General features: G+C 43.0%; 1 long non-coding RNA gene across 1 annotated transcript; it reads right to left on the reverse strand.

Moving 5' to 3' along the window:
- Positions 1 to 14107: 14107 nt before the first annotated feature.
- Positions 14108 to 16321, reverse strand: LOC124661901. The gene is made up of 2 exons (XR_006990331.1): positions 15017 to 16321; positions 14108 to 14315 (listed from the first exon to the last, which is right to left on the reverse strand). It is a non-coding gene; the product is annotated as an uncharacterized LOC124661901 (long non-coding RNA).
- Between the last annotated feature and the right edge of the window lie 10735 nt (positions 16322 to 27056).

Genomic DNA, 27056 nt, shown 5'->3' on the forward strand with positions numbered 1-27056 from the left:
TTTTATCTTGTGGTTATTGTTGTTGCCGGTGGTCAACAAGGTGAAGCTTGTCGCAATTTCTAGATGTTCTAGAGAAGGCTCTATACCTAGGTTGTTCATGGTGAAGCTTGCATGGAACGGTTGGTTCACACCCGTGGATTTCCCTCCTCACGTTGAGAATGGTTTCCACGTAACACTTATGCATGTGCATGTGTTTGTTTTTCGCTACATATGTCTTGGTTGAAGCTATTCTCAAATAGACGGGTTGTATTTCGATGAAATGTCTTGGATTCTAGGAGGACTATAATGAGGAAGTTCGACAAATCATGATCTACAAAAGGGAAAAAATCGTGGTTCGAGTCTAGTTCGTGTGATTGCCAGTAATCTTTAACCGGTCATGGCAATAATGTGATTTTTTCCTCGGATTCATTGGAACCCTATTTATCAAATCCGGATTTCGTTTTGCTTCTCCCGGTCGATCGACTCGACTCTTTTCCCTAGGCCCGGCCTCCAAACGAACTAAAAGGGCGTTGGTGGATAAAATAATTATTTGATTTAGTTTCTTGCTCTCCCTTAGAAGCGGGAAAAGAAGTCTTGTTAATTGAGTAAATCAAGTTACGTTTGCAAAAATGAAAGAAATTATGGTGTGGACCGAATAACCATGGTAGAACCCCACGGAATGGAACAAACATTTCCTTCGTCTAGTCGAGAAGGGAAAAAAGCCCAGCGGGGAACAGGACCGTGACTCTTCTAAACCATTGCATTACAGAGAAGTCTTCATGTCATGATCGATCCACGTCCTACAATAGTGCCCAGAGAACCAAGCTTGCTTCTAGAAGATTCTATAGTGATCCACTAGTATCGGCCTCGGATGACATCTCCCTAGTCGTCAAAAGATTTTTAGCTCTCCACGCCGACATAACAATTATCTGAATTTTATGTCATACATTTGATTAAACTTTGTGCGGTACATTTGATTTGATCTGATTTTGAGTATGCTTGTCATGGGCCACATATGCCTGCAAATTCACAAAATAATATGACACTATACCCATATTGGTATTTAGGTAATCACACTAAATAACATAATGCCTGCTCAACAATTTGCCGCCATCCCCAAATGTAGCTCAAGAGTCATAGACCAGACAAGGAAAATGCGGAAGACATGATTAGACAACGCATCGATCATCTTCTTCTCGATCGATCCAAAGACTGAACCATACAGGGAAGCAGCTGTCATCAGCAAGCAAATCCAGATTCAGAGTAACACATCAACAACGGGACAGAAGTCCAGAAGTCTTTATAATTCGGCAGCCGTACTAACAAACTCGATGCATGCATGGCTGGCCTGGAACTTAGCTGGAACTTGTGATATGAGCTGAACCATCTCTTAAAATAAGGCCCTAGGATTGGTTTTTCCCCACTACTTGAAGCAATAATCATGTGGATAAAACAAGGGTGCGTGCATGCCTGCTGTCACTTCAAGATCCAATTTCGTCAAAAGGGAGAGCCTTCACACTTTATTATTTCCAGTCATCGACGATACATCGAATTCCCGTGACTCACGGTGCACTTGGCCATTTGATATTGGGGATTTGTATGTTGACCAAAATAAGAAAGTTGGCAAAGCATGTGGACACGGTGGTTAAGTGGGGATTAGTTTAGGACATCGCTCGGTCAGTAGGAAAATTGATTAGAAGTTCGTTCGTGTGCTATGGGTTCTAAAGTTGCTCCCATAAAATAATAGGTAGTCGCTTACCTGAGATTGCATAATGATGCCCGATTGCAAGGATTATTAGAAGGATCGATCACATAAAATTTGAAATATACCTTGTGAACTAAATCTTTCATCACTAGTCCTTGTACTCACCCTGTACTACATAAGCACGCATGTTCACGATCACCTTTGAGCTCTCTGGTTTATGACATCGATTCATCGAGATATTGTGATTGCATAATGATGCCCGAGTCCAGCACAACAGCTTTCTGTAATCCCTATCGAGTTCAGTTGGGAGAGAGATAGAATAATGATCTCCATATGGCTTGTTAATCGAAGAATTTGTCTTGTTCAGAACATCGAAGAAGGGATAAACATGAGGAGCCTCCTTCCGAGATAGAAGTATGATCTTCATTCCCTGCCCGGTTTCCTTCGACGCATGTAGAGACTGTTTTGTTCATATACGTAATTCCACTTTTGCCGCGGACATAGTAGGTTTCTCCTTTTTAACAAAGAAGGGCCTCAAAGAATCCAAGAGCTGCATTAAGTAAGAGTAGCGGTGTTACATTTTACATAATTACAACCAAGCCATTAACTATTGCAAGCAGGACCCTACAACAAAGATCAGAAAGCAATCATGTCGAAGCTTCCAATCGCAGCCAGCTACTCCGCCACGAGGGACAAAACCACTTTTGGCGAAACCAGAGAAGAGCCTCCCCTTAGTCATGCCGCCCCTAAGTCACACTATGAGGGAGGTAAGATGAGAGTTGAGCCAACAAATGATCCGAAGATCTACTGCATACGCCAAGTTCAGAGCAGCAGCATTCAGCCATAAGAGTCGACGGCAGAAAATCACAAGGTTGTTAAAGTGTCGTTGAGGATACACTCCTGAAATGTGTAGCGGACGAACTTCCCTATTGTGCAGACTGACGCACATTTGTGCTTTGGTTATCCTCTCCTCCATCTCTTCTATGGCAGGAGAAGAGAGAGCCGCGGATCATGGACGACCCATCTCACACCAGACCGCGAGCTTATTGGTGGGAGGAGCTTTGGCCAAATTTGATTTCCCCACCGCCCACCACGGACATCGACTATGGACTAGATCTTCTATGTCTTAACACCTCTTGTTGACGCCAAGGACGAGCTCCATAACTGCATCGTGCCAAACGCCACAAGGGCAAATGTAAACTAAACCCTAACCCTAGACGACCTGACCCTACACCTAAGCCTACATCTATTATGTACATCCCGTGCTAGGCATCTGTTTGCACGCCGGTTGACAGTACCACTAGAGAGAAGTAGGATGTGAGTCGGACCTTCTCTGGCAAATCAAGGGGCGATGGAGAACAAGAAGGGGAGAGGGGGATAGCAACCTCTAAGAGCCCCTTCGCATTGATGGATTTCAAAGGGATTTTCAAGAAATCCAATCCATATGATTTTTTGCTGACGAAGCCATTTGGATCAATGGAATGACACTAATTGTTATATGGATTGCATTTCTACATCTCAATCCTATAGAAATTTTAACCTGCACCGTGATCCCTTTCTTACTCCCCTTCCTCGTAGGATCGAGACAATTTTCAATTGTTTTATTTAAATTACTACTCTAAAGGTATCCTTTATTTTACAATCATCTCTTTTACACTCGCAATCATATGGACTTTTGCATTGATCTATTCTCGTGCTTTTTAAATCCTGCGATCCAAATAGGCCCTAAACTCTACACACGGTAGGTTTCGGTTCGTGTCTTCACAGTAGTAGAAAACTGATCTTTTGCACCGGTTCAAAAGGGCCATATGCACCGGATGGCCAACCGGTGCAAACCATCCGGTGCAAAAGCCCCCCCCCCCCCCCTTTTGCACCGGTTCCGTTACGAACCGGTGCTAAAGCGGGCACCACGTGGCCGTCTGTGGAGCGTCCGGCGGGGGACCCGGCAGGGTTTTGGTGCCATTCCCTGCCGCGGTAGACTCTGCCGCGGCACAGAATTGCACTAAAACGCTGCCGCGGCAGGAATTTTCACTAAAACGCTGCCGCGGTAGACTCTGCCTCCATTCGAAACACGTTATAATGCACACACATATATATAGGAAACCATTATATTACATATATCGATCGAAGTGACACACGTTCATGCATATATATATATATGTCTACATCAACTTTGAAAATAATTTCTAGTTATATTGGATGGCGGGCACATAGTGTTCTCCGTCTGGAGCTATGACTTGCTCAAGTAAGAACCCCGCCAGTTCTTCTTGAATTGCTCGTACACGCTCGGTTGCTAGAAGACCATCCCGCAACCGTTCGATCTAATAATTTGAAGAAGGTACGGTGGTCAGTATATATATATGTGTGTATGTGAAAGAAACACAAGTTGATAAAATAAAGTCATGAATGTTGTTTACGTACATCAAGTTGTTCCAAAATTTTGGTCACATGGTGGGTATTCTGGCGGATGAACTCGCAAACGTAGGACCCGCATAAATTATTCCCGTCCTCTTGCGTCAAGCACTTTACGAGAACAAAGTTCAATCAAAATAATATATAATCAAGAATGATAATAATGATATTGAAACTAGAATTAAAGGCCAATCATTGATGGTCACGAAAAGCAACGCTCGTAGGTTAAATGACTCCTGTTTGTACTCATCCTATGCATGTACACCTGGTTTGCTCCACAACTGTAAGAGTTCTTCAAATAATGGCCGTAGGTACACATCAATGTCGTTGCCGGGTTGCTTTGGGCCTTGGATGAGCACTGGCATCATAATGAACTTCCGCTTCATGCACAACCAAGGCGGAAGGTTATAGATACATAGAGTTACGGAGCCAAGTGCTATGATCGCAGCTCTGCTCCCCAAAAGGATTCATTCCATCTGTACTTAGGCCAAACCTTAAGTTCCTCGTGTCATCTGCAAAATCCGGGAACTCTCTATCGATTGTCCTCCACTGCGACCCATCAGCGGGGTGTCTCAGCATCTCGTCTTTCTTACGGTCTTCTTTGTGCCATCGCAACAACCTGGCATGCTCTTTATTTTTGAACAGACGTTTCAACCGTGGTATTATAGGAGCATACCACATAACCTTGGCAGGAACCCTCTTCCTAGGGGGCTCGCCCTCAACATCACCAGGGTCATCTCGCCTGATCTTATACCGAAGTGTAGTGCATACCGGACATTTTTCCAAATTTTCAAACTCAGCGCGGTAGAGGATGCAGTCATTAATGCATACATGTATCTTCAGCACCTCTAATCCTAGAGGGCAGAGAACCTTCTTTACTTCGTGCGTACTGTCAGGCAATTCGTTACCCTTTGGAAACCTCCTCTTCATTATTTTCAGTAACTTCTCAAATGGCTTGTCACATATACCAGCCTCTGCCTTCCATTGCAGCAACTCCAGGGTGGCACCGAGCTTTGTGTTTCCATCTTCACAATTTGGGTATAACTTCTTTTTGTGATCATCTAACATGCCCTTTAACTTTCGCTTCTCGTTTTACGTTTACGTATCTCTGTGTGCATCAGCGATGGCCCGACGAAGATCATCATCAACGGGCTCATCTGATGCCTCTTTATCTTCACCTCCTCCTGCATCTTCATCTTCATCATGCCCTGTTGCAGTATCACCGTAGTTAGGGTACATATCATCATCCTCTTCTTCTTCGTCGTCGTCTTCCATCATAACCCCTCTTTCTCCATGCTTGGTCCAACAATTATAGCTGGGCATGAAACCTTTCCAAAGCAGGTGGGAGTGAATGACTTGCCATTCAGGGTATTGCTTCAAGTTCTGACAATCAATACATGGATAACACATATAACCATCCGCCTGTGGGTTTTCCTGAGCCACACGGATAAATTCTTCCAGGCCCGATCTGAACTCGGGTAGACGTCGGTCAACGTACATCCATTGCCGCCGGTTCATCTACATCAAATAATTAATTAAGTTTATCAATAAACTATTACAAAACATCATAATATTTATAAATAGTGGAAATTGGCACCGTACAAATGAAAGGGTAAAGTTGTTGCTTAACCTTGATCGAGGAGGAAAGAAAGAGGAGAAAGCTTAAGTGTCGCTCCGGCACCTCATATCATTTTTGTTGTGTGTAAAATCAAGCGACATCACTCTCTCAGACATTTCATCGAGCACCTTATGTGCATGCCAAAGAGAAGCAAGGTAGCACTCAACACACACACCTTCTCCTAGCAAAAATGAAGTGAGTGGGCTGATTGGACGGGTGAGCTGAATATATAGGGAAAATGGTCCTTTAGCACCGGTTCGTGTTACGAACCGGTGCAAATGAGCTATCTTTTGCACTGGTTCGTAATACGAACCGGTGCAAAAGGTCCCGCGGCTGCCACGTGCTTGACGATGAACCTTTAGCACCGGTTCGTGTTACGAACCGATGCAAAAGATTGCTCATTTGCACCGGTTCGTAACACGAACCGGTGCTAAAGGTCCCTGGTACGGCCAGAGGGTACGAACCGGTGCTAATGACCCCCTTTAGCACCGGTTCGTGCCAAATCCGTGCAAAAGCTCTTTGAAGCAAAAAACCAAAACCCTTGTTTCTACTAGTGTCAGCCTATACCTGGGCTTTTTTTTGGGCCGGGCTAGGCCTAAAAAACCCGAAGCTAAAAGTTTAGGCCCGAGCCAAGACCGAAGCTCGAAAAAGTCTGGCCCAGGCTGCCTGGTCCAATCTTCGGTAAAATGCGTATTTTGCAGATCCAAGACCCGACCATCGGGCCAAGATTTCAGGCCCAAGCCTAGCCCAACGTGCAAACTTTGCCCGGACAAGCCGTTTGGGCCGGGCTGTCCACACCCACTACAGCCTACAGACTACGTTATTACAAAAGTACGCTAGGTAGGGTTGGTGAAGGGGAGCTGTTACGTGCGTCTGCCCATGCGCAAAGCTAATTACTGGTTCCACTATTTTTTTTAAACGAGGAGGCTAAAACAATTACAAAAAAAAATATCTCGGACGCAGCGGGCGCCGCCGGAGGCCCCGCGTGCCGATCAACGAGTGGAGCGCGCCGAAAGCCGCGGCCATGGCCGTCCGTCGCGGATGGAACGTTCGGCGGAGCGACGTGCAATGCACGTACCGGTACTCCGGTAGGCGGTAGGCGGTAGGCGTGGCCGGCCGTCGCGGGCGGTCTCACGTCTGCACTCCCACGTCCGTCCACCCGGCCACAGCGCCGCGGCTCGCGGTAGAAGCAGACGATGGACACGCATTATTGCTTGGATTGTTCGGGTGAATAGTTTTCATCTCCATTGCTCCACCTCTTAATCTTTGGTGTGTTTTTTTCTTTGCGAATTAAGCTTTTGATGTGTGTTTTCATTGTAGTACGGAGTACTATTTTTAACAAAACGAACTACTCCTAATTGTTTTAATCCAAACAACCAGCAAAATTTTGTTTTAATGATGCAAGAGATAATAGAGACGGAACAAATAGCCTTTTACAGAAAATAGCAATATGTTGAGCAAATATGATCAATCCCGGAGAAACCAAACTATAGCGATGAAGAAATGGGAAGTCAAAAAATGCTGCTTACAATGGAACCATAGGTTAACAAGTGGTTTGCCAAAACAAAATCTGCCGAAATAATAAAGGTATAACAAATGAATGTCAAACCAAAATCGTTAACTTCGCAGGGTATACCAAGTAATGTCCAACCAATATCATTACCCATGAGAAAGTCATCATCTCCCTAGATAATGCTTTCAAGAATAGGATGACGCTAAACAGTAAAAGCCAGATAAAGAGTTTTCACTTTGGAAAAATAGGTACCAATGTGTGATACATCAATGCACTTACTCCCTCCATCCTCAAATAAGTGTACTTCTAGGTTTAAAATTAATCTCCAAAAAAGTGTGCATCTAACCAATATAAAATTCATCCTCACTAACATGCAATTAATGTTTGCAAACTCAAACTTCATGGAGCCACATCATCTCTATTATTTGTGTCTATTAGATAGCAAATATATGGTGTAGATTATTGTCATGGTTCTCCATTTCTTACTTACGGCCCAGTCCAATGTTATACTTTGGGTTGTCCTCCGCACACTCTTGCTCTTCGATGGAAGATAATAAGATCGACGCTTCCTCTTATTATTGTTAATACTGCTAATACGAAACGATCGGGGCATTTAAACAGATGATAATGCGTCGCATCGATCGGCCGGCCAGCTGTTTATTTTCTTCCCGGTCTCTCCACCTTTTTTCCCAACCCCACCCCTTCTCTTCCATAGCCCAGCACCACAGGCCTTAACAAAGGAGGTGGGTGATCGTAGTTGTATCAAGCGGAAGAGATGAAAATGGAGCATGAGGCGGGAAGCTCCCATTTTCTTTGTTCTTCCCATAGGCAATAGCGATGGTGACAGTCGCGGATTAAAAATGCAGGAGGGTTTAGGAGAGCATAGGTGCTGCTGCCTGCCCGCGATGGCAAAATATTTCCCTCTTTGTCTATATCTATGTTACGTGCTTATTTGCAGTCTCTCTCTCACTCCCTTTGGATTTTCTTATGGAGTGCTCAGTCAAGCATACCAATCGATCTGCCAATATAGAATCTATTTTTTTCTGTCTTTGATATCTTTGATGTAGGTGTTGGTGCTGCGAATTATGGATGTTTATTTTCTAGAGATAAATTTTTGTTGCTGGCCCGGTGCGTTTGCCTCCTTTTCCCTTGTAGGCAGTTTAGAATCCAACTTTATTCTCTATAAAGTACCAGTACAAGTTATTATGAATCGAGATTCAAGTGGTCAGAAGTAACATACCCAACTTACCGAAACGATTTGCTAATATAGAGTTTTTTTTATCTCTGATATCCTCCATGCAGATGTGGTGCTGCAAGTTACTGATCTCTCAGAAGCAGTTTTCTTCTACGCTGGATTTGTAGAGTTCATAATCTTGCTCTGACCTGGTGACCCCTTCGGTCCATATGTGTGTTGCACCAAAGTTGTTTGACCTGGAGAAAAAGATAGGATTTTTTTCGATATGCGAGCATCGCCCCAGCCTCTGCATCAATAGATGCACACGGCTATCTTTATTGAATCAAAAGTACGAAAACAGTTTACACAAAAGCTCAAGATTACACTCATGGGAAAGCTAAGATCGACACATGAATCAACCAAAGAAAAATGCAACACAAAGACAACATATCCATTTGCTAATCTATTAGTGTGTCGCCATCCAGTAGCCCGGAAAAAGAAGTCCCGCGCAACCACTAGCACCCGATTGCATCCAGTAACCATACCCTTCCGGTGTTCCAACGGAAGAAGAAAAACCCATTGTTGAATCCAATGAGCAGCGCGTCGGATAACCTGCAAAAAGTTAGTTTCATTTTGTTTATTAAAGATAATATCATTCCTAGTCCTCCAAATGGACTAGCATAAAGCAGAAACACCCACATGAATTTTGTGTTTATCCTCCTTACGTACACCATTAAGCCATTTACCAAACATATTAGTAACATTAGCTGGTGGAGGGATATTGTAAGTGAGATACACCATACGCCAAATAATTTTTGCAAAAGGACAAGCAAGAAACAAATGGTTAACGTTTCAGTGGAATCACAAAAACAATATTTTTGATACCCATTCCACTTCCTTTTAGCTAGATTATCCTTAGTAAGGAGCACTTTGTTACTAAGGAACCACATAAAGATTTTAATTTTCAGCGGGATGTTTAGTTTCCACAAGTATTTACGAAGAAAAATAGCATGTCCATTCATCATATCAAGATACATAGACTTAACTGAAAATATACCAGAATCTGTGAGCTTCCAAAAAAACACATCAGGTTCAGTAGTTAAATTTATTGTCCTTAGTCGTTGACATAAATCCAGCCATTGTAACCATTTGTTATCATTTAAACCTCTTCTGAATGAAATATTTAAAGGCGTATGTGCTAGAACCATTGAAACAAGGACATTTTTATGTTGAAGAATGTTATATAAAGCTGGGTATTGTTGACATAACGGGGCATCCCCCATCCAAATGTCTTCCCAGAACCTAGTAGTCATTCCATTTCCCACTTTAAAAAACCCCGGTCAAAAAAATCTTTCTTTACATGCATAAGTCCTTTCCAAAATTATGAATCGTTCGGTTTCGCTTCAGCTTGTGAAAGTGTTTTATTCTTGAGATACTTATTATACAACTCAAGTACCTCAATCCCTAGGCCCCCTTGATCTTTAGGTTTACACAAAATATTCCACCTAGATAGACGATATTTCTTTTTATTCTCTTCAGATTACCAAAAGAAATTAGATCTATAGAAATATAGCCTTTTCCTCACTCCCACTGGGATTTCCAGGAAGGATAACATAAACATTGGTAGACTTGTTAGGACCGAATTAATTAGTACAAGTCGATCACCATAAGAAAGCATTTTCCCACGCCAACCGCTTAATTTAGAAGCAAAACGATTCTCCACAGGGTTCCACTCCGCATTTCGGAGTGCCCTATAGTGTACAGGGATACCCAAATATCTGAAAGGTAAGGATCCAACTTTGCACCCAAAAATATTTTTATATTGATGCTCCATATCTTTAGCCTTACCGAAACAGAAAAATTCACTCTTACGGAAATTAATTTTAAGCCCTGATAATTGTTCAAAAAGGGAAAGAATAAGCTTCATATTAATTGCTTTAGCTATATCATGTTCCATAAAAAGAATCGTGTCACCCGCATATTGTAATATAGATATCCCCCCATCAATCAGGTGTGATAGTAAACTTCCAACTTTCCCATCATCCTTAGCCCGAGAAATAAGAATAGCCAACATATCAGCAATAATATTGAAAAGTATCGGTGACAAAGGATCACCTTGGCGCAAACCTTTCCTAGTTTGAAAATAGTGTCCAATATCATCATTTACTCGAATACCTACACTCCCCCCTTACACATAGTGTTTAATCCTCTCACACCAAATAGGATCAAAACCCTTCATACGAAGAACTTGTTGCAGAAAAGGCCATTTTACCTTATCATACGTCTTCTCAAAATCAATTTTGAAAAGAACACCATCAAGCTTTTTCCTATGCAGTTCATTCATGTATTGTCTCATGAAGAACTACAACTCCTTCTAAAATATGTCTTCCTGGTATGAATATTGTCTGTGTCGGCTTAACTACTTTCTGAGCTACTTCCGATATTCGATTCGTTGCAACTTTAGTGAAGATTTTGAACTAACATTCAATAGGCAGATGGGTCTATATTGTTGTATTTGGGTAGCACTTTCCTTTTTTAGTAGGAGAGTAATAACTCCAAAATTGAGTTTATACAAAGACAGGTCTCCTTTCAGAAAACTAAAAAAGTGCCATAAAATCTGTTTTAATAACATCCCAAAAATGTTGATAAAATTCAGCCAAAAAACCATCAGGTCCAGGTGATTTATTACGTTCCATTTGAAGAGTAGCTTTATAAATTTGCTCCATTGAGTAGTCCATAATTAATAAATTGTTTTCAATAGCCGACAGTTGTGGGATATTCCCAATTCTACTTTCATCCAAAGTGACCAAACATGGTTCTGGGCTACCAAACAATTTTTGTAATATTCAGTTATATAAACCATTAGATTATCATCTCCCACTATAGTACCCTCATTTGAGAAAGATAGGATTGATGTGCCTTAACAATAAACGCTCATAACTGGAAACATGCACGACATTTTCTTTTCCATTTAATTCGTAGAGTATCGGTACTCTCAGCTCATTCTTCTGAGCAATGAAATAAATCCCCAACGGGATTGATAAAGGATGAATATAAATAGGTAAATGTTCACAAACAAGCCGCCGCTATTGATAATAGGCAGCCACAACTATCTTAATTTCACCTCACTTTTCAAGAATTATTTCATCTACATCGTCTGCAAACTGTTTTGAAGTTTTGGTGCTGTAATATTATCAAGAGTAACTATATTAGGATTAATAGACCTAGATACGTGTTTATCTCCTGAACCGGATGAATTTAGATGGAATCTTCATGTAGATGGCTCTTTCTCAGTCAAATCTCTATACAATGCAATCCTTCATTCTGATTTACCAGTTGATAATAATAAGAAAATTTGGAAGATGAAGATACCATTAAAAATAAAGATTTTTGGATGGTACCTTCGTCGAGGAGTTATTCTCACTAAAGATAATCTTGTTAAGCGGAATTGGCACGGAAGTTCGCGGTGTGTTTTCTGTCATCATGATGAAACCATCAAACACCTATTCTTCCAGTGCAGTTTTGCGAAATCTATATGGTCAGTCATCCAAGTAGCGTCTACCCTGTATCCCCCGACTAGTGTGGCAAATGTCTTTGGCAATTGGCTTCACGGTGTCGATTCAAGGTTTAAGTTGCTTCTTAGGGTGGGGGCGCTAGCAGTTATCTGGGCGCTATGGCTAAGTAGAAATGACAAGATTTTTAACGATAAAAACTGTTCTTTGTTGCAGGTCATCTACAGATGTACAAGTATTCTCCGTTCATGGTTACCTCTTCAGCGGGCGGAGAATCGAGACCTATTTACGGAGGTCTGTACACGGTTGGAGCCTACGGCGAGGGATACTTTTTTCCTACATGGGTGGCAGCATAGTCTACGGATTGCAGCTCCACCCTCTCCTTAGGCGCTCTACAGTTCATCGTTTCGAGATGTTTTTCGCCTTTTTTTATGTTTTGTTCGTTCTGGAGACTTGAACAGCTGTGTGCATCCTGGTTATGCAGAGGCTGGATGTAATTGCTTTTCACAAAGTAATAAAGCATCATTTATCGAGAAAAAAAAGATACGTGTTTATATAGTTTAAACTTCTCATTTCATTTGCAAATAAGCATGGATTTTTCATAGATTTCATGAAGATCATCTCTAATGTCCGCTGCAACGTGCGGGAATCAACTAGTTATTTTCTCATAATCACTCCCAAGCTCCATCCTCCAATCCCCATTTCTCTCCTCCACCTCAAACACAAATCATCATTCATCTCCTTCATTTAATAGGGTGGAGACTGATACGTCTCAAACGTATCTATAATTTCTTATGTTCCATGCTACTTTTATGATGATACTCACATGTTTTATACACACTTTACATTATTTATTATGCATTTTCCGGCACTAACTTATTGACAAGATGCCGTAGAGCCAGTTGTTGTTTTCTGCTGTTTTTGGTTTCACAAATCCTACAAAGTAAATATTCTCGGAATTGGACGAAATCAACGCCCAGGGTCTTATTTTTCCACGAAGCTTCCAGAAGACCGAAGGGGATACGAAGTGGGGCGACGAGGCGCCGCCACCATAGGGCCGCGCGGCCTAAGGGGGGCCCGCGCCGCCCTAGTGTGTGGGCCCCTCGTCAGCCCTCCAACGCTGCCCTTCCGCCTACTTATAGTCTTCGTCGCGAAAACCCCAGTACCGAGAGCCACGATGCGGAAAACCTTCCAGAGACGCCGCCGCCGCCAATCCCATCTCGGGGGATTCAGGAGATCGTCTCCGGCACCCTGCCGGAGAGGGGAATCATCTCCCGGAGGACTCTTCATCACCATGATCGCCTCCGGATTGATGTGTGAGTAGTTCACCCCTGAACTATGGGTCCATAGCGAGTAGCTAGATGGTTGTCTTCTCCTCATTGTGCCATCATGTTAGATCTTGTGAGCTGCCTATCATGATCAAGATCATCTATTTGTAATGCTACATGTTGTGTTTGTTGGGATCCGATGAATATGGAATACTATGTCAAGTTGATTATCAATCTATCATATATGTGTTGTTGATGTTCTTGCATGCTCTCCGTTGCTAGTAGAGGCTCTGGCCAAGTTGATACTTGTAACTCCAAGAGGGAGTATTTATGCTCGATAGTGGGTTCATGCCTCCATTAAATCTGGGACAGTGACAGAAAGTTCTAAGGTTGTGGATGTGATGTTGCTACTAGGGATAAAACATCAATGCTTTATCTAAGGATATTTGTGTTGATTACATTACGCACCATACTTAATGCAATTGTCTGTTGTTTGCAACTTAATACTGGAAGGGGTGCCACTACAACACAACCCCTCCTATAGCAACGCATGTATGTGTATCTAAACAACCATATTGGCGTTGCTAGCACCCGTACCAACGGATTTAGTATGCGTTGCGTTTTTGGGTGTTGCAAGGATATAATGCAACGCTTATTGAGGCGTTGGTAATCAACAGGTAGAGCGTTGCGAAGGCGGCAACAGATGGCGGACAACACTTGTATCCGTTGGAACATAGCGAACACAGATTAAATAATTTTATTAAAAATAAATATTATATTATTATTTTTGAGAGTGACTGTATTGATCGCTTCAAGGATGGCATTATCTTTTTGCTCAGCGAGACTTTCTAGGCTTCATATGCAAGAGTATACAGAATACACAAGAAACGTAAGAAAGCAGACACAAGTGGCAACGAACGAATGCATTGCATGAAGAAATAATTCAATATTTATTATTGAAATCCCCATCACATACATGAAAACAATTTTTGAATAAAGAGGTTACAACCATACTTCAAAGTGTAACATTCTAACTAGTCCTACATACACTATATACACTACATTCCTTCCAGTTTTCTGCCTTCTAATGTAAATCCGATACCCGAATGTAGCAGTTCATGCTGATCTTTGGGCCTGCAAAGATACAATTTCCAATTTTAGAATCAGTGTGGCAAAAAACCAAGGTTCCTTGTTGATCACAGGAGCAGCTAATACGATTACATATAGGAACATATAACTGGTCACATATAGACCATCCGCTAGACCATACACTACAGTAGTTCCTTGAAGAAATTTCACAATTTTAGGAACCATATGAATTAACCACTTAAGCTGTTAGGAATCCTTTAACATTTGGATCAGACCAACTTTGTTAATGACAATTAGACATATACAGTACTATTAACTATAGTAGAGGTAGAGGACTAGAGGCCTACTCAAATTTCAGTAGTCACTCTCAAACGAACATACAAGATATCTAGACTTACTCAATGACCTTATTGTGTAATTCCTTTACCTGAATGAACTGCAGATGAGTTGAATATAAATGTACATTAAATCAGCAATGAATATTGGTGTCTAGTACCGCATGATCAAAAAATAAGAATTGCGTCAATTCCTCTCACATTCTATTAGGGATATTTGCAGCTAGTTATTGATTAAAATATAGTAATGTTTACTGGACTGTATAGATGACGAGCATTGTTGCACTATGTTAAGTTCCAACATTGAGGTAGTAACCGAAGTAAATTAAAATGTGTGCATCACTTTGCAACAAATATTCATAGAGCCACATCTTTGATAAAGAAGCATACAACAAAGTTTTTTCAGTAAACCTGCATAGAGCATTCTCCATGGACTTCCAGTACCAGCACTGTTTGCTTCTGCCAAATAAGATGAGAAACCAGCTTGAAATACATGTATGTATTTATAACAGACCACGCCTCAAGTATTGCAAAATATAGTAAGAAAAACACCTGCTAGTCTGCTATGAATTAGTCAATATCTGCCAAAAGATTTACACGTGAAGTCTGGTTGGGCACTCTATACCATCGCAAGACATGTTAGAAAAATGGTTAGTGGTTTACCAGATGCTTTACCACCAAGTTTACAAATACTAAATAAACAATTTCTGAAAACTGGCAAGTAACAGATTAGCACACTACTACCTCGCATAACACATACACTCTCTCTAGTGAATTAACTTCAACCTTGAATATTGAGATGAGCAGAAAATACGGATTGGTTCAAGAATAATATTCTAAAGCTTAGCAGACATTTGACAAATACTTGATAAAACCTTGCATATTCCAACTATAAAGAATTCTTATATTTATTCAGAGCTGGAGAGAGTAGTCATCGCCTTTTCTCTCTGAAGAAAAAAAAAGTTCTTATATTATTGGTGGTCTGATGTGTGGTAGGAATATCGAGTTCTACACATACAAGTAAGCAAATAGTGATTGACATCTAGGCAAGGAAGCAGGAAAGCATTAACTGTAGTTGATCAGCGGTATGTGGTCAACAGTAGGGAATTCAGCAAGGATGTCCAAAACTTGTGGAAAAATATGAACGAATTAAATATAAAGGAGAGAGGCATCTGGAAAGCAGAAAAGAGAAGACGTACCTGGATGGCCATCGGTCCGCTGTGCCCCTGTCTTCCACCTCTCTGCCTTCGCCAGGCGCATCGTTCAGTGCCTAGCAGCGACATGCCATCAAGAGGGCCAGAGCAAGGGGAACCGGAGAGGAAGGGAGGTTTCTACTGTCCCGGGGTGATCTGCAGGAAGAAAAGAGAGGGGGCTGCATCCGGTGCAGGGTTCCTCTAGTGAGGCCAAGAGGTCGGTGGGCTACGAGGAGGGCGTACCTCAGGATGTCTCGATCGGAAGAGAGCTTGCAGCCTCGCCAACCAGCGCCCGGCAGAAATCTCAGGACGCCATGGCGAGGGAAGGGAGAGCGGATGGCTCTCGTTGGATCTCGGTAGATGACTTAATTTGTGGCGGCGCGTCCGTCGTGCTGTGTGCTGCTGCTAGGGTTAAGGTCAATTTGGCTAAGAACGGGGAACGGGAGGTTTTTTCTAGATGGGGAATCGGTAGTTTTTTTTGGAGAGAAGAGAATCGGGAGTTGGGATGCATCTGCTACGGAGGTGGAACGATAGGCCATAAAAGGGGTAGACGCGGAGACGTCGGGAGCTGGACCGTAGATACACATAGCAGCATCGTTGCCAGCTATGTGTTGGTGTATGACTAGTCGTGTTGTAGTGTGCGGATGCTAACCCGAAGGTAGACTTTTTAGGCATAGATGCATGCTGGATAGCGGTCTATGTACTTTGCCGTAATGCCCTGATTAAATCTCATAGTAGTCATCATGATATGTATGTGCATTGTTATGCCCTCTTTATTTGTCAATTGCCCAACTGTAATTTGTTCACCCAACATGCTATTTCTTATTGGAGAGACACCACTAGTGAACTGTGGACCCCGGTCCATTCTTTTACATCTGAATACAATCTACTGCAAACATTGTTCTTTACTGTTCTTCGCATACAAACATCATTTTCCACACCATACATTTAATCCTTTGTTTACAGCAAGCCGGTGAGATTGACAACCTCACTGTTAAGTTGGGGCAAAGTATTTGGATTGTGTTGTGCAGGTTCCACGTTGGCGCCGGAATCCCTGGTGTTGCGCCGCACTACACTCCGTCACCAACAACCTTCACGTGCTCCTTGACTCCTACTGGTTCGATAAACCTTGGTTTCTTACTGAGGGAAACTTGCTGCTGTACACATCACACCTTCCACTTGGGGTTCCCAACGGGCGTGTGCTTTACGCGTCAACAGAGTCTCATAAAAGATGAGAGAGCATCTCCAGTCGCATTCCCTAAAGCGGCCTCCAAAGGATTTTGGGTTGCGCCGGACATTTTATCGACCCCAGTCGCGCCCCCAAAGGCCTTTTCATCTCGCGCGGCCCAATACGTTGTTCGACACCCCACGCCCATCCTCGCTCCACAGGGGATTCTTTGGGCGCGCCAGGCAAAGCGCAAAGCGAGGCGGGGAGTTGCGGGTCCGACGCGCCATTGGCACACAAACGAAGTGGCGCAGCTTTGCCTTAATGGCGACGGAGGGGCAGGCGAGACGTCCCGTCGGTGCTGCGCCTCACCTACGCATCCCTGCGCCTCCTCCATGTGTCGCCGTCGTTCGCACGCCACCGCGCGTTCCCGCTCTTTCTTCCCGTGGCTTCTGGCCTCTTCCCGCCTCTTCTCGCATCGTCGGCCCCTATAAAAGGCCACCTCCGCTCAATGGACGCCACCACAGCTGCCGAGATCCCTTTCTCCCCGCAACACATGCCTCGTCGCCTGCGCACTACCTACGCAATGATGAGCCTCACCGGTGGCGGCTAGTTTCCTTCACCACCATCTCCACCTCCATCTCCACCACCACCAGAGTTCTGCGTCAACCCGAAGCTAGTGGACAACGAAGCGTGGGAGGAGGCGGTGCAAGCGGCCACCATAGCAACGTTCAACACCACCACAACGGAAGTGACCCGCCTCCGCCGGGCGGAGGAGATGGGTGAGCGGCAGCGTGTAGAGAATCTGCAGTGGTGGCGGCTTGCAAAAGAGCTGGAGCACCGGCGGTGGCGTGTGTACGAGATGCACGAGCGGCGCTGCATTGAGGAGCTGCATGAGTGGCTACAGCTTCGGGAGCTCCATCAACGGCAGTGGTGGGAGGAGTTGGAGCAGCAGCTGCGGGAGAAGGCGGCCACAGTGGAAGCGGCAGCCTGGGAGGCGGAGGCGGCGCAAGTGGAGGAGGAGGAGGACGACGCGGACAATGACAACGACGAGTTTGACTAATTCCGACGATGATGGGGCAAACACAGAGGAGGAGGTAGCGCAGTAGCAGGCGATCGTCGAGTCGTTTGACTCGCAGAAGAAGTTGTAGGACGATGCTCGTGCCCGCGAGGGGAAAAACGATGCGCGGGTTCGCCGTGACGTTGAACTCCCCCTCCCAGCAGAAGCAGCTGCGAAGGGCAGACGACAACGCAGCGAACGAGCAGCAGCGTCTTCTCGTCACGCTTCGTAGGGAGAGGTGGCGTGCGGCGTACGAGCAGCGGTGGAGGGAAGGCGACGATGGGGAGGGGCCCTCGAACGCACCGCTAGGCGGCCAATGGGGGTTAGATGATCTAGCCGTTTTCATTCAAACTTGTAAAATGTAATTAAATTTGTATAAAAACTTTTTGTAAGGGTATTTTACCCTTATCAATTATTTTGGTAACAATGACACCATTGCTAGAGTATTTGGTCTAATACATGTCTATGAGATTATTCCCACATATTAGCCAAATAGGCATAATGGTGTATCAATGGAACAAGAAGGTAAATGGAGACCCCTCACTTCGACAAAAATGAAGAAGGCCTCCTCAGCACCTGGCCGGTCCCAGGCCCGGTCATACCAGCCGTGGCACCGGGTGGCCCGGCGCCGACCGGCCCCAGGACTGTGGCACACCGGGCGCAATCCAGTAAGGTTTTCCATTCGCCCGGTGTTGTTATGGTCTGGGGTCCGGTCTGGACCGGCCTGGTCCGGTCGCCTGCTCGGTTGGACTGGGCCGTGGACCGGATGCCCCGGCGCCAACCGGCACCTGCTCCGGTGGCAACAGGAGGCCGTTACTGCGCGACAATGATCTGCCCCGGTCAAGGTCCGGTCCCAGCTCCGGTTTGGAACGAACGGTCCGTCCTCTGGCCCGGTCGGATCGGCCTCTGCGCCGGATGGCCCGGTCCCAGGCCCGGTTGACCGGGTTTCTCGAAGAAATGCTGAAGTGGACAAGTTGCAACGGCCAGATTTCAAGTGACACTATAAATACCCCGTCCCCTACCTCAGTTAGGTGATACGCGTACAGGACGCGACCGTTGGGAACTCCAAGAGGAAGGTGTGATGCGTACAGCGGCAAGTTTTCCCTCAGTAAGAAACCAAGGTTTATCGAACCAGTAGGAGCCAAGAAGCACGTTGAAGGTTGATGGCGGCGAGATGTAGTGCGGCGCAACACCAGGGATTCCGGCGCCAACGTGGAACCTGCACAACACAACCAAAGTACTTTGCCCCAACGAAATAGTGAGGTTGTCAATCTCACCGGCTTGCTATAACAAAGGATTAGATGTATAGTGTGGATGATGATTGTTTGCAGAAAACAGTAGAACAAGTGTTGCAGTAGATTGTATCGATGTAAACGAATGGACCGGGGTCCACAGTTCACTAGTGGTGTCTCTCCCATAAGATAAATAGCATGTTGGGTGAACAAATTACAGTTGGGCAATTGACAAATAGAGAGGGCATGACAATGCACATACATGATATGCTGAATATTGTGAGATTTAATTGGGCATTACGACAAAGTACATAGACCGCTATCCAGCATGCATCTATGCCTAAAAAGTCCACCTTCAGGTTATCATCCGAACCCCTTCTGGTATTAAGTTGCAAACAACAGACAATTGCATTAAGTATGGTGCGTAATGTAATCAACAACTACATCCTTGGACATAGCATCGATGTTTTATCCCTAGTGGCAACAAGCACATCCACAACCTTAGAACTTTCCGTCATCGTCCCGGATTTAATGGAGGCATGAACCCACTATCGAGCATAAATACTCCCTCTTGGAGTTAAGAGTAAAAACTTGGCCGAGCCTCTACTAATAACGGAGAGCATGCAAGATCATAAGCAACACATAGATAATAGATTGATAATCAACATAACATAGTATTCTCTATCCATCGGATCCCAACAAACACAACATATAGCATTACAGATAGATGATCTTGATCATGTTAGGCAGCTCACAAGACCCGACAATGAAGCACATAAGGAGAAGACAACCATCTAGCTACTACTATGGACCCATAGTCAACTACTCAATCATCACTCCGGAGGCGACCATGGCGGTGTAGATTCCTCCGGGAGATGATTCCCCTCTCCGGCAGGGTGCCGGAGGCGATCTCCTGAATCCCCCGAGATGGGATTGGCGGCTGCGGCGTCTCTGGAAGGTTTTCCGTATCGTGGCTCTCGGTACTGGGGGTTTCGCGGCGAAGACTATATGTAGGCGGAAGGGCAGGTTAGGAGGCGTCCACGGGGCCCCACACGCTAGGGCCGCGCGGGCCCCCTCGGGCCGCGCCGCCCTAGTGTGGCGGCGCCCGTGGCCCCACTTCGTCTTCCCTTCGGTCTTCCGGAAGCTTCGTGGCAAAATAGGCCCCCGGGTGTTGATTTCGTCCAATTCCGAGAATATTTCCTTACTAGGATTTCTGAAACCAAAAACAGCGAGAAAACAAGAAGCGGCTCTTCGGCATCTCGTTAATAGGTTAGTGCCGGAAAATGCATAAATATGACATAAAGTGTGTATAAAACATGTAGATATCATCAATAATGTGGCATGGAACATAAGAAATTATCGATACGTCGGAGACGTATCAGCATCCCCAAGCTTAGTTTCTGCTCGTCCCGATCAGGTAAACGATAACAAAGATAATTTTCGGAGTGACATGCCATCATAACCTTGATCATACTATTGTAAGCATATGTAATGAATGCAGCGATCAAAACAATGTAAATGACATGAGTAAACAAATGAATCATAAAGCAAAGACTTTTCATGAATAGTACTTCAAGACAAGCATCAATAAGTCTTGCATAAGAGTTAACTCATAAAGCAATAATTCAAAGTAAAGGTATTGAACCAACATAAAGGAAGATTAAGTTTCAGCGGTTGCTTTCAACTTGTAACATGTATATCTCATGGATAATTGTCAATGTAAAGTAATATAACAAGTGCAATATGTAAGTATGTAGGAATCAATGCACAGTTCACACAAGTGTTTGCTTCTTGAGGTGGAGAGAAATAGGTGAACTGACTCAACATAAAAGTAAAAGAAAGGCCCTTCGCAGAGGGAAGCATCGATTGCTATATTTGTGCTAGAGCTTTGATTTTTAAAACAAGAAACAATTTGGTCAACGGTAGTAATAAAGCATATGTGTTATGTAAATTATATCCTACAAGTTACAAGCCTCATGCATAGTATACTAATAGTGCCCGCACCTTGTCCTAATTAGCTCGAATTACCTGGATTATCATCGCAATGCATATGTTTTAACCAAGTGTCACAAAGGGGTACATCTATGCCGCCTGTACAAAGGTCTAAGGAGAAAGCTCGCATCGGATTTCTCGCTATTGATTATTCTCAATTTAGACATCTATACCGGGACAACATAGACAACAGATAATGGACTCCTCTTTTATGTATAAGCATGTAACAACAATTAATTTTCTCATATGAGATTGAGGATATTTGTCCAAAACTGAAACTTCCACCATGGATCATGGCTTTAGTTAGCGGCCCAATGTTCTTCTCTAACATTATGCATGCTCTAACCATTTTAGTGGTAAATCTCCCTTACTTCAGACAAGACGAACATACATAGCAACTCACATGATATTCAACAAAGAGTAGTTGATGGCGTCCCCAGGAACATGGTTATCGCACAACAAGCAACTTAATAAGAGATAAAGTGCATAAGTACATATTCAATACCACAATAGTTTTTAGGCTATTTGTCCCATGAGCTATATATTGCAAAGGTGAAGAATGGAAATTTTAAAGGTAGCACTCAAGCAATTTACTTTGGAATGGCAGAGAAATACCATGTAGTAGGTAGGTATGGTGGACACAAATGGCATAGTGGTTGGCTCAAGGATTTTGGATGCATGAGAAGTATTCCCTCTCGATACAAGGCTTAGGCTAGCAAGGTTATTTGAAACAAACACAAGGATGAACCGGTGCAGCAAAACTCACATAAAAGACATATTGTAAACATTATAAGACGCTACACCGTCTTCCTTGTTATTCAAATTCAATACTAGAAATTATCTAGACCTTAGAGAGACCAATTATGCAAACCAAATTTTAGCAAGCTCTATGTATTTCTTCATTAATAGGTGCAAAGTATATGATGCAAGAGCTTAAACATGAGCACAACAATTGCCAAGTATCACATTATCCAAGACATTTTAGCAATTACTACATGTAGCATTTCCTAATTCCAACCATATAACATTTTAACGAAGAAGAAACTTTCGCCATGAGTATTATGAGTAAAGCCTAAGGACATATTTGTCCATATGCAACAGCGGAGCGTGTCTCTCTCCCTCACAAAGAATGCTAGGATCCATTTTATTCAAACAAAAACAAAAACAAAAACAAACCAACGCTCCAAGTAAAGTACATAAGATGTGATGGAATAAAAATATAGTTTCACTAGAGGAACCTGATAATGTTGTCGTTGAAGAAGGGGATGCCTTGGGCATCCCCAAGCTTAGACGCTTGAGTCTTCTTGATATATGCAGGGGTGAACCACCGGGACATCCCCAAGCTTAGAGCTTTCACTCTCCTTGATCATATTGTATCATCTCCCTCTCTTGATCTTTGAAAACTTCCTCCACACCAAACTCAAAACAACTCATTAGAGGGTTAGTGCACAATCAAAACTTACATGTTCAGAGGTGACATAATTATTCTTAACACTTCTGGACATTGCACAAAGCTACTGAAAGTCAATGGTATCGAAAAATCCATCAAGCATAGCAAAACAGGCAATGCGAAATAAAAGGCAGAATCTGTCAAAACAGAACAGTTCGTAAAGACGAATTTGTAAGAGGCACCAGACTTGCTCAAATGAAAATGCTCAAATTAAATGAAAGTTGCGTACATATCTGAGGATCACTCACGTACATTGGCATGATTTTCTAAGTTACCTACAGAGAATTAGGCCCAGATTCGTGACGACAAAGAAATCTGTTTACGCGCAGTAATCCAAATCTAGTATGAACCTTACTATCAACGACTTTACTTGGCACAACAATGCACAAAACTAAGATAAGGAGAGGTTGCTACAGTAGTAACAACTTCCAAGACTCAAATATAAAATAAAGGTATCTGTAGTAAAAACATGGGTTGTCTCCCATAAGCGCTTTCTTTAACGCCTTTCAGCTAGGCGCGAAAAGTGTATATCAAGTATTATCAAGAGACGAAGCATCAACATCATAATTTGTTCTAATAATAGAATAAAAAGGTAACTTCATTCTCTTTCTAGGGAAGTGTTCCATACCTTTCTTGAGAGGAAATTAATATTTAATATTACCTTCCTTCATATCAATGATAGCACCAACAGTTCGAAGAAAAGGTCTTTCCAATATAATGGGACAAGATGCATTGCATTCAATATCCAAGACAACAAAATCAACGGGGACAAGGTTATTGTTAACAGTAATGCGAACATTATCAACTCTCCACAAAGGTTTCTTTGTAGAATTATCAGCAAGATTAACATCCAAATAACAATTTTTTAATGGTGGCAAGTCAAGCATATTATAGATTTTCTTAGGCATAACGGAAATACTTGCACCAAGATCACATAAAGCATTACAATCAAAGTCGTTGACCTTCATATTAATGATGGGCTCCCAACCATCCTCTAGCTTCCTAGGAATAGAAGTTTTGCGATTTAGTTTCTCTTCTCTAGCTTTTATGAGAGCATTTGTAATATGTTTCGTGAAAGCCAAATTTATAGCACTAGCATTAGGACTCTTAGCAAGTTTTTGTAAGAACTTTATAACTTCAGAGATAAGGCAATCATCAAAATCCAAACCATTATAATCTAAAGCAATGGGATCATTATCCCCAATGTTGGAAAAAATTTCAGCAGTTTTATCACAGGCAGTTTCAGGCAGTTTTTCGCGCTTTGCATTAGAAGTGGAAACATTGCCAACACCAATTATTTTACCATTATTAGTAGGAGGTGCAGCAACATGTGTAGCATTAGCATTGCTAGTGGTGGTAATAGTCCAAACTTTAGCTATATTATCTTCTTTTTCATTTTCTTCTTTTTCCCACCTAGCACGCAATTCGGCCATCAATCTTATATTCTCATTAATTCTAACTTGGATGGCATTTGCTGTAGTAACAATTTTATGATTATGATTTTCATTAGGCATAACTTTTGATTTCAAAAGATCAACATCAGCAGCAAGACTATCGACTTTAGAAGCAAGTATATCAATTTTCCCAAGCTTTTCTTCAACAGATTTGTTAAAAGCAGTTTGTGTACTAATAAATTCTTTAAGCATAGCTTCAAGTCCAGGGGGTGTGTTCCTATTGTTGTTGTAAGAATTCTCATAAGAATTACCATAGCCGTTGCCATTATTATATGGATATGGCCTATAGTTGTTACTAGAATTGTTCCGGTAAGCATTGTTGTTGAATTTATTATTTTTAATGTAGTTTACATCAACATGTTCTTCTTGAGCAACCAATGAAGCTAACGGAACATTATTAGGATCAACATTAGTCCTACCATTCACAAGCATATACATAATAGCATCAATCTTATCACTCAAGGAAGAGGTTTCTTCGACAGAATTTACCTTCTTACCTTGTGGAGCTCTTTCCGTGTGCCATTCAGAGTAATTAATCATCATATTATCAAGAAGCTTTGTTGCTTCACCAAGAGTGATGGACATAAAGGTACCTCCAGCAGCTGAATCCAATAGGTTCCGCGAAGAAAAATTCAGTCTCGCATAAAAGGTTTGGATGATCATCCAAGTAGTCGATCCATGGGTTGGGCAATTTTTAACCAAAGATTTCATTCTTTCCCATGCTTGGGCAACATGCTCATTATCCAATTGTTTAAAATTCATTATGCTACTCCTTAAAGATATAATTTTAGCAGGGGGATAATATCTACCAATAAAAGCATCCTTGCATTTAGTCCATGAATCAATACTATTCTTAGGCAAAGATAAGAACCAATCTTTAGTTCTTCCTCTTAATGAGAAAGGAAACAATTTTAATTTTATAATGTCACCATCTACATCCTTATACTTTTGCATTTCACATAATTCAACAAAATTATTGAGATGGGCAGCAGCATCATCAGAACTAACACCGGAAAATTGCTCTCTCATAACAAGATTCAAGTAAAGCGAGGTTTAATTTCAAAGAATTCTGCTCGTAGTAGCAGGTGGAGCAATAGGTGTGCATAAGAAATCATTATTATTTGTGGTTGTGAAGTCACACAACTTAGTATTTTCAGGAGTACCCATTTTAGAAACAGTAAATAAAGCAAACTAGATAAAGTAAATGCAAGTAACTAATTTTTTTGTGTTTTTGATATAGCAAACAAGATAGCAAATAAAGTAAAACTAGCAACTAATTTTTTTGTATTTTGATTTAGTGCAGCAAACAGAATAGTAAATAAAATAAAGCAAGACAAAAACAAAGTAAAGAGATTGGGATGTGGAGACTCCCCTTGCAGCGTGTCTTGATCTCCCCGGCAACGGCGCCAGAAAACAGTCCTGATACGCGTAGAACACGCGACCGTTGGGAACCCCAAGAGGAAGGTGTGATGCGTACAGCGGCAAGTTTTCCCTCAGTAAGAAACCAAGGTTTATCGAACCAGTAGGAGCCAAGAAGCACGTTGAAGGTTGATGGCGGCGAGATGTAGTGCGGCGCAACACCAGGGATTCCGGCGCCAACGTGGAACCTGCACAACACAACCAAAGTACTTTGCCCCAACGAAACAGTGAGGTTGTCAATCTCACCGGCTTGCTGTAACAAAGGATTAGATGTATAGATGTAAAGTGTGGATGATGATTGTTTGCAGAAAACAGTAGAACAAGTATTGCAGTAGATTGTATCGATGTAAAAGAATGGACCGGGGTCCACAGTTCACTAGTGGTGTCTCTCCCATAAGATAAATAGCATGTTGGGTGAACAAATTACAGTTGGGCAATTGAAAAATAGAGAGGGCATGACAATGCACATACATGATATGATGAATATTGTGAGATTTAATTGGGCATTACGACAAAGTACATAGACCGCTATCCAGCATGCATCTATGCCTAAAAAGTCCACCTTCAGGTTATCATCCGAACCCCTTCCAGTATTAAGTTGCAAACAACAGACAATTGCATTAAGTATGGTGCGTAATGTAATCAACAACTACATCCTTAGATATAGCATCGATGTTTTATCCCTAGTGGCAACAAGCACATCCACAACCTTAGAACTTTCACGTCACCGTCCCGGATTTAATGGAGGCATGAACCCACTATCGAGCATAAATACTCCCTCTTGGAGTTAAGAGTAAAAACTTGGCCGAGCCTCTACTAATAACGGAGAGCATGCAAGATCATAAACAACACATAGATAATAGATTGATAATCAACATAACATAGTATTCTCTATCCATCGGATCCCAACAAACACAACATATAGCATTACAGATAGATGATCTTGATCATGTTAGGCAGCTCACAAGACCCGACAATGAAGCACATAAGGAGAAGACAACCATCTAGCCACTGCTATGGACCCATAGTCCAGGGGTGAACTACTCACTCATCCTCCGGAGGCGACCATGGCGGTGTAGAGTCCTCCGGGAGATGATTCCCCCCTCCGGCAGGGTGCCGAAGGCGATCTCCTGAATCCCCCGAGATGGGATTGGCGGTGGCGGCGTCTCTGGAAGGTTTTCCGTATCGTGGCTCTCGGTACTGGGGGTTTCGCGACGAAGACTATATGTAGGCGGAAGGGCAGGTCAGGAGGCGTCACGGGGGCCCCACACGCTAGGGCCGCGCGGGCCCCCCCTGGGCCGCGCCGCCCTAGTGTGGCGGCACCCCGTGGCCCCACTTCGTCTTCCCTTCGGTCTTCTGGAAGCTTCGTGGCAAAATAGGCCCCTAGGCGTTGATTTCGTCCAATTCCGAGAATATTTCCTTACTAGGATTTCTGAAACCAAAAACAGCGAGAAACAAAGAATCGGCTCTTCGACATCTCGTTAAT

This window comes from Lolium rigidum, chromosome 6 (genome assembly GCF_022539505.1).
Source record: "Lolium rigidum isolate FL_2022 chromosome 6, APGP_CSIRO_Lrig_0.1, whole genome shotgun sequence".
Classification (NCBI taxonomy): Eukaryota; Viridiplantae; Streptophyta; class Magnoliopsida; order Poales; family Poaceae; genus Lolium; species Lolium rigidum.